Below are 7,419 nucleotides of genomic sequence, written 5' to 3' on the forward strand. Positions count from 1 at the left end.
CCCTCAATCCAGGGACGGGTGACTCCCTCAATCCAGGGTCAGTACATGGGTTTGGCAGGTATATTTGCATGTAATTTGCATAACCTAGAGGGCACACTTTCTGGTTTATCTATTTTCTCAGGAGTTAGAGTGAGAAAGTCCTTAAGAGACTAGACCTCAACAGGCATTGATGTGCTTTACTTAAAATGTATTTGGTTACTATCAAGTTACAATCATTACGACCATATAGCTCATGCCTATAATCCTACCTATTCAGGAGGCAGAGATCAGGAGGATCTCAGTTCAAGGCCAGCCTGGGCAAATAGCTCTGCGAGACCTTATCTCTAAAAATCTCTTCACGGAAAATGGCTGGTGGAGTGGCTCAAGGTGTAGGCCCTGAGTTCAAGCCCCAGTACCAAAAAAAAAAAAAAAAAAAAAGAGGCGACAGTATGGTGTTTATAATTACAATTGCCTTGACTGCAGTGATACCTGTAATCCTAGCTACTCAGGAGGCAGAGATCAGGTGGACCAAGGTTTGAAGCCAGCCTGGGCAAATAGTTCACAAGACCCTATCTGGAAAACACCCAACACAAAATAAAAAGGCTGGTGGAGTGACTCGATGGTAGAGCACCTGTCTAGCAAGTGTGAGGCCCTGAGTTCAAACCCCAGTACCACCAAAAAGGAGAAAACGTACATAGAGGTCTGGGTGAAGTGACTACAAGGACAGATACCCCATAGAATGGGAGAAGTATCTTTAGATCATGTAATTTTCCTTTTTTTTGGTGGTGGTTGTCCTGGGCTTTGAACTCAAGGCCTCATAATTGCTAGGCAGGGCCCTACCACCTGAGCCACACTTCCAGTCCTTTTTGCTTCAGCTATTTTTCAAATAGGGCCCAGGCAGCCTGGACTGAGATCCTCCTATTTATACTTTCTTGCATAACTAGGAAGAGAGATGTGAATCACCACAGCCAGCTTTTATTGGTTGAGATGGGGGTATCACTAGCTTTTTGCCTGGGCTGTTTTTGAACCTTCATATTCCTGATCTCTGTCTCCTGAATAGCTAGGATTACAGGTGTAAACCATGACACCCAGCCCAGATCATATTTCTGATAAGGGACTTGTGTCAAGAATATAATAAAGAACTCATACCTCAATAATAAAAAGACAAATAACCCCATTAAAAAATGGGTAAAGGACTTGAATAGGCATTTCTCTGAAGCAACACAAATGTTCTAGAATAATACAAGATGTTCGGCCTCATTAATCACCAAGGAAACACAAATCAAAACCACAAAAAGGCAGAGTTAAACCAGTGGGATGGTTTAACTCTGGTAATATATGTAGGTGACGCTCTACTTGTGTCTGGCCATAAGGAACCTTCCAGAGAGCAGTCCTTGTTGTGCTCAATTGTGGTTCAATTCCTTGCTGACAGTCCCAGAGCTGGCACTGGTGCTCCTGTCTACAGTTGTCAAAGAGACATTGCTCTCACATGGGGGATATTCAGCTTAGTCTGATGTCCCTCAGATATAATGATACAACATTGGGATGGGACCCAGTAAGGTTCTCCCCATGGTCCTAAAAGGATGGACTTAGGCCTCCCATGGGGTAAGGAGGCTGCATGAGGGACAGTGGAGGTCACACTCGGCACCCCTTCTTCCAGCCTGGCCCAGTCCTCTGAGGGGCAGCAGCTCAGAACAGACTGGTTACGGTCACCTCCTCCCTTACCCTGGCTACTCTGTAAGAACCCAGTGACTCACACCCTGGAGGCTCCCTCCCCTCCCTAAAAAGATCAAACAGGGAGTTTTCCCAGGACCTCCACCATTCTCTGGGGAGCCACACCTTAAACTTTGACCTCTAGGTCATCAAGATGAAGTTAAGAGCACTCTGGACACTCCTCCTTGCATCTAGGGCTCTGCGTGCCTCTCCAGGGTGAGGCTCCCCGGGGGGCTGAGTGCGGCACAGTCAGTTTGGGTATAGGGCCCAGAGCTAGGGTCCCATCAGCCTTCTCCAAGCCTCCTCTGTGACTCTGTCCCCTAAGTGCAGGACTGAGTACACAGCCTAGTTACCAAGTTCAGTTTTGGTAGAGCCTATGGCAGTTGTTAATAAGGGCTGTGTAACTGGATACCTAAACTTAGAAGGGGTATCACCCTATAGCGGGAAGTCCTAGGCCAGAGGCCTAGACCTCCAGAGGTTCTAACATGTCAGGTCTGGCCACTCACCCCAATACACCAAGTGAAGAGATGAGTAGTGGTGAAGGGCGGAGAAAGTAGACTTAATGCATCATGGGCACACCACCCACAGAAAGAGCCAAGTAAGCACTTCAGCTCATCTTCCAGATTCAGATATGAACTTTAGGTTTAAATAGAGGAAGAACAGGGACAGGGGAGAGAAGTGTGCAGAGTCGAACAGTCCCAGGCAAAGCATGGCCTGGCTGAGCGTTATCTCAGTTCTGGTTCTGTGGGAGTTGGGGAGAAGTTGTCACCACTTGAGGAGAGCAATCTGGTCCCCAGCAGATGATTACTCCTGCTCCAGAGTGCAGCCTCCTCGTTACAGGTGATTGTCCTCATTTGGTGGGGGAGAGGTGTCCTATGAAGGCATTGCTGTTTTTCCCTTGGGGGTAGTTTTGTCCCTTGTAAAGATGTTATTGATTGGTACTGTCCTTCCTGGAACCCAAGGTGAGTGCAGGAGGGAGATTCAGAGCAAGGGAGACAGATACAACATGGAGCAGGGATTTCAGGATTTCCTCCTGCTTTTTAGTTAACTTGTGAGGAAAATGAAAAAGCAGTTTCTAAGGACCTGTTATAATCCTGCAGGTAAGAATGGCATTGGCTCCTGCTTAAAATCATAAATCTTTGGGAATTAATAGTAACTAGCCAAGCATGGCGGTGTACACCTGTAATCCCAGCCCTTGGAAAGCTGAGGAAGAAGGATTGCCTCGGCTACATAGTGAGACCCTATCTCAAAAACAAAGAGTAAGTAACTAGTAATTAATTATGCAATTACCATATTAACAACAATAATCACCACCACATCCAATTGCTGGTCTGTCCAGCACTTTGAGATCTTTGCATGACTGTTCCCTTCCCTGCGAACATTCTGCCCTGTTTATCCTGATTAGCCTTCAGGTATGACCTTGAGGCCTCTTCTTCCAGGAAGGCCTCCTATACCCCCAAGTTGAGGTATCCATCTCTGTGAGTTGTGTCTTTCCCACCAAACTCCTTCACAGCTTTCTGACACTTAGCGCATCCCATGATTACAAGGACCCACATGATGGACTTTAGTAATGGACTTTAGCGCTGTGCACATACAGACTCAAGGACTGGGTGAAGGAATGGGTTTCTGTCCACCCAAGTCACTCCCCTATTCCTGGATCTCAGCACACTGAACCAGTGCACAAGCTCCTTCAAAAGTTTGAATTACCAGAAACCACCGCATGGGCTCCTTGTTCCATTGCCCATTTCCCCAGTTCTTGGCCTTTGGCCATGACCCTGTGGTGACCTTGGAACAGCCAGAGTGCCCTCTGCCGGAACACTGGGGACACAATCTGGGCTTTGATGCTGTTGAGCTGCAAGGGGGAGAGGGATATGCCTCCCTGGGTGCAGTCCCCTCCTTTCCACACCTGTGCCAGAGACAGCTTCTCTGTCCTTTCTCCACTGAGAAAGCTACCTCCTTCTTCATCCTGGCTATTCCAGCAGGAGCTAAGGACTCTCATCCCTCCACTTGGCCTCCCTGCCTGGAGGACTAGACTCATCTTCTAGAAGGACCCACTTTTCAGGTCTCCACTGGAAAGCTGCCCCTGGCTTTGAATTCTCAGACCACTCTGTCCACATCCTGGCAGGGCCTCTTCCTGACCACTCTTTCCTAGAGCTCCAAGCCACACACCTGACTGCTCACCAAGATGTTCGTCTCCTCACAGCACACTAACTGCCCTTACCCTAGCTGCCTGTACCTTTGCCTTACCCCCAGCACCTTTCTCCTCACCCTCATCCAGACTGACAGAATGCAAATGCTGTATTCCCCACTCCAGTCTCCTCCCTAACACCCCACAACTGTCCTTAAACAAACTCGACCATAGGCTGGGAGTGGTGGTACACACCTATAATCCCAGCATTCAGGTGGTAGAAGTAGGAGGATTGTGAGTTTGGGGACAGCCTGGGCCACATAGCAAGATCCTGCCTTAAAAAAAAAAAAAAAAACTCAAACCCCAAAACTGAACCATGCCACTGCCCTGAAGTCTTCTCCTCATGAAGTACTCAGAGTATCCAGAATCCAGTATCTGCTGATGTCACAGCTTCCCAAATCTGAGACCCCCTGGGGGTTATCAGCCTGCCTGGATGTCTCCAGTACCTGGCTGAGCATACAATGTGTGACATAAGCTAGGGACTGTATTGGTTTCCTGGTATTCCTGTAACACAGCACCATAAACTGGGTGACTTACAGAAACAGAAATTTATTACCTCACAGTAGTGAAAGTCATAGGCCAAAACCAAAGTGTTGGATAGGGTTGGTTCCTTCTAGAAGGAGGCTCTGAGAGGGAAAAGAGCCCCTGCCTCTCTCCTGGCTTCAGTGGCTGCCAGCAATCCTTGGTGTCCCTTGGCTTGTACACACATCTCTCCAGCCTGCCAGTCTTTCCTCTGTGCCTTTATCTCTACTTTCTCTTCTTATAAAGACACCAGTCCTTAGATTAGGGTCCACCCTAAACCAGAATGATTTCATCTTAAGTAATTGTGGCTGCAAAGATCCTATTTGTAAGTAAGGTCACATCCTAAGCTCCAGGTGTACATGGATTTTTGGGAAGACACTGTCTAACTCTATTGATGCCCGCTGAGCACCATGGCCTGACGGCTGTCCATCCTCAAAGTACAGCCCTAGCCCTACCTCTCCTGGGGGTCTTCCCTGGTGCCCCCAGCCTTACCCTCTTCCTCTTCCCTTAGTAGCTGTAGTGGTTTAGTATTTCCTGGTCAATCTAACATTTCTGCTGGACACATATCTACTCAGATAAACTCTAAATCACCAGACAGGTAGACTGTTGTGTAAGGTTGGTGTTCTTCTTTTTCATTTTTTGAGACAGGGCTCCCTTATGTAGCCCAGGCTAGCCTCAAACTCAGATCCTCCTGCCTCAGCCTTCTGAGTGCTAGGATTATAGGCACATGTCACCATGCTTGATAAGACTGACATTTAAATAAAAAAAACAAAAATAAAAGTCTATCCTCTTTCCACTCCTGCCCCAAGCTCCCTCTGCAGCTGGACTTGGTGCGACATCTTCTTGCTAGCTTATTTCTGCATCTCTCTCCTGTGCCCTCTAGCACAGAGCTCTGTCCCTTCTGGCCACTCCCAAGTAATTGTGAGGCAGGGTAGAAGCAGGGAAAGTTTGGAACTCATGTAGGTTGCCCAGGGATGGCCCAGACCACCTGTACCTGGCCAGGAACCACCCATGCTCCCCCCATATGGTTCCTCCTTTCCCATAGATCAGGGTAAGTTTTAAAAACATCTGCAAAAGGAAAGCACGCTCTCTCTGCCCGCAGACTCCACCTGCACCCCACCATGCTCCCTTTGTATTTCCCTTCCTAACTTTCAAACTCCCTTCACACCCACGTGACACATGTTCTGCTTGGATTCTCCCATGCCGGAGCACAGGAACCAAGGTCTTCTGGAAACACCGTTTGCCATTAACAACTGCACCTAATGGATGCAATGAGTCTTCATCTGCCTGAACTTTACACACCACAGACTTCCCCTCTTCCTCCTCCTTTTTGTTTGTTTGTTCGTGGTACTGGGAGTTGAAGTCAGAGCTTCAGGTTTGATAATCAGGTGCTCTATCACCTGAGCCACGCCTCCAGCCATTTTTGTGTTGGTTATATTTGAGATAGGGTCTTGCTTTATGCCCAAGCCAGTCTGAACCTCTTGATCCTCCTATTTGTGTTTCTCTGTGTAGTTGGGATGACAGGCTTGAACCACTGCACCCAGATATTGGTTGAGATAGGGTCTCTCAATTTTTTTGCCTGGGCTGGCCTCAAACCACAATCCTATAGTTTTCCACCTTCCAAGTAGCTAGGATTACAGGCTTGAACCACCACTCCCGGGCCTGTCCTCCTTCTTACAATTTGCTTTCTCCTTGGTCTCCATGGCTTCTCTTTTCTGGGTGTCTTTTCCCTCTCCTGTCATCTTGACTTCTCCTGATCTTTGAATGGCAGAGTTACAGCAGCTCTGACTTTCACCCTTCTTCTTCTCCTCCTGTCACTCCAGTAACTCAGTCACCACCTGCGTGCTGATGACACAACGTAAATCTGACCCCACATCTAACCTGCACCTGTACTTGCGCACCTCAGAGGTCCTTAAAACCCAACAATGACCAGAACTTGCAGAAACACCATCCTAAATCTGGGTGCCTCACCCTTTCCTTCGTCTCCTTCTCTCGCCACGGTGCTGCCCCCTCTCTCCTCCCCCTTTCAGTGCTGCAGGTAGCACCAGGGCCTCACGCATCATGCATGACAGGCAGGCCCTGCATCACTGCGCCATACTGCCAGCAAACCTGTCTAAGTGCAGCATTGGCATTCCTTTAGGTGCCTGAGTCAAATTGCCAAGGGTTTCCTTGACCTTCCATCTCTCTCATGATCATATCCAACCCATAACCGCGTCTTGTGCAGGTTCCCTTCTTACCTCAAATCCCTTCAACACTGCAACTGGCTGGATCTTCCTGATCTGTAAATAGATCCTTCCCTACTGCAACTCAGCTTAAAACCCTGCAATGGTGCCAAGTGTGGGGGCACTTGCACGTAATCCTAGCTACTTGGGCAGCGAAGGCAGAAGAATCAAGAAGTCCAGCCTAGGCAAGACCTAATCTCAGGAGCAAAATACAGAAACAAAAGGGCTGAAGCTGTAGCTTAGTAGTAGAGCGCTTGCCTAACATGTGTGAGACCTGGGTTCAATCCCTAGCACTGTAGCAACAACAAAATCAAAAGTCTACAACAAAATGAAACAAACCTGCAGCGGCCTCCTGGGACTTGCAAATGAAGATGAGTGAGCCTCTGGAGAAGCAACAAGGGCCTTCACTGCCCTTCTGGCCCTAAATCATTCTCCCTCAGTCGCTGCCCTCAATCCCCACTGGCCTTCTCGTCACTCCCTCAGTCACAGGGTCTTTGCCTGTGTGGTTCCGCCTGCCTGGGGCACTGTCCTGACTTTGCCTAGAGAATTCTTGTTATCCCAGATCATGGCTTGGACCAGACAGTCTGGTTTTGAAGGGCAGGTGTGTGAACTCTCTCCTCTCCCATCCATCTCTGGTTAATGTTAGCTCTTCAAGGAAGCCCACCCCAACATCTGAGGTGGAAATGATTCTACTGAGGTCATCTCCTCCCCCTCAGAGCCTGTGTCTCAATGCATAGTTCAGTGTGGACACCATGTAACCAATTTAGATCTGGTCCCCATCCTCTAAGCTTACCA

The sequence above is a fragment of the Castor canadensis genome, chromosome 11 (assembly GCF_047511655.1).
Source record: "Castor canadensis chromosome 11, mCasCan1.hap1v2, whole genome shotgun sequence".
Classification (NCBI taxonomy): domain Eukaryota; kingdom Metazoa; phylum Chordata; class Mammalia; order Rodentia; family Castoridae; genus Castor; species Castor canadensis.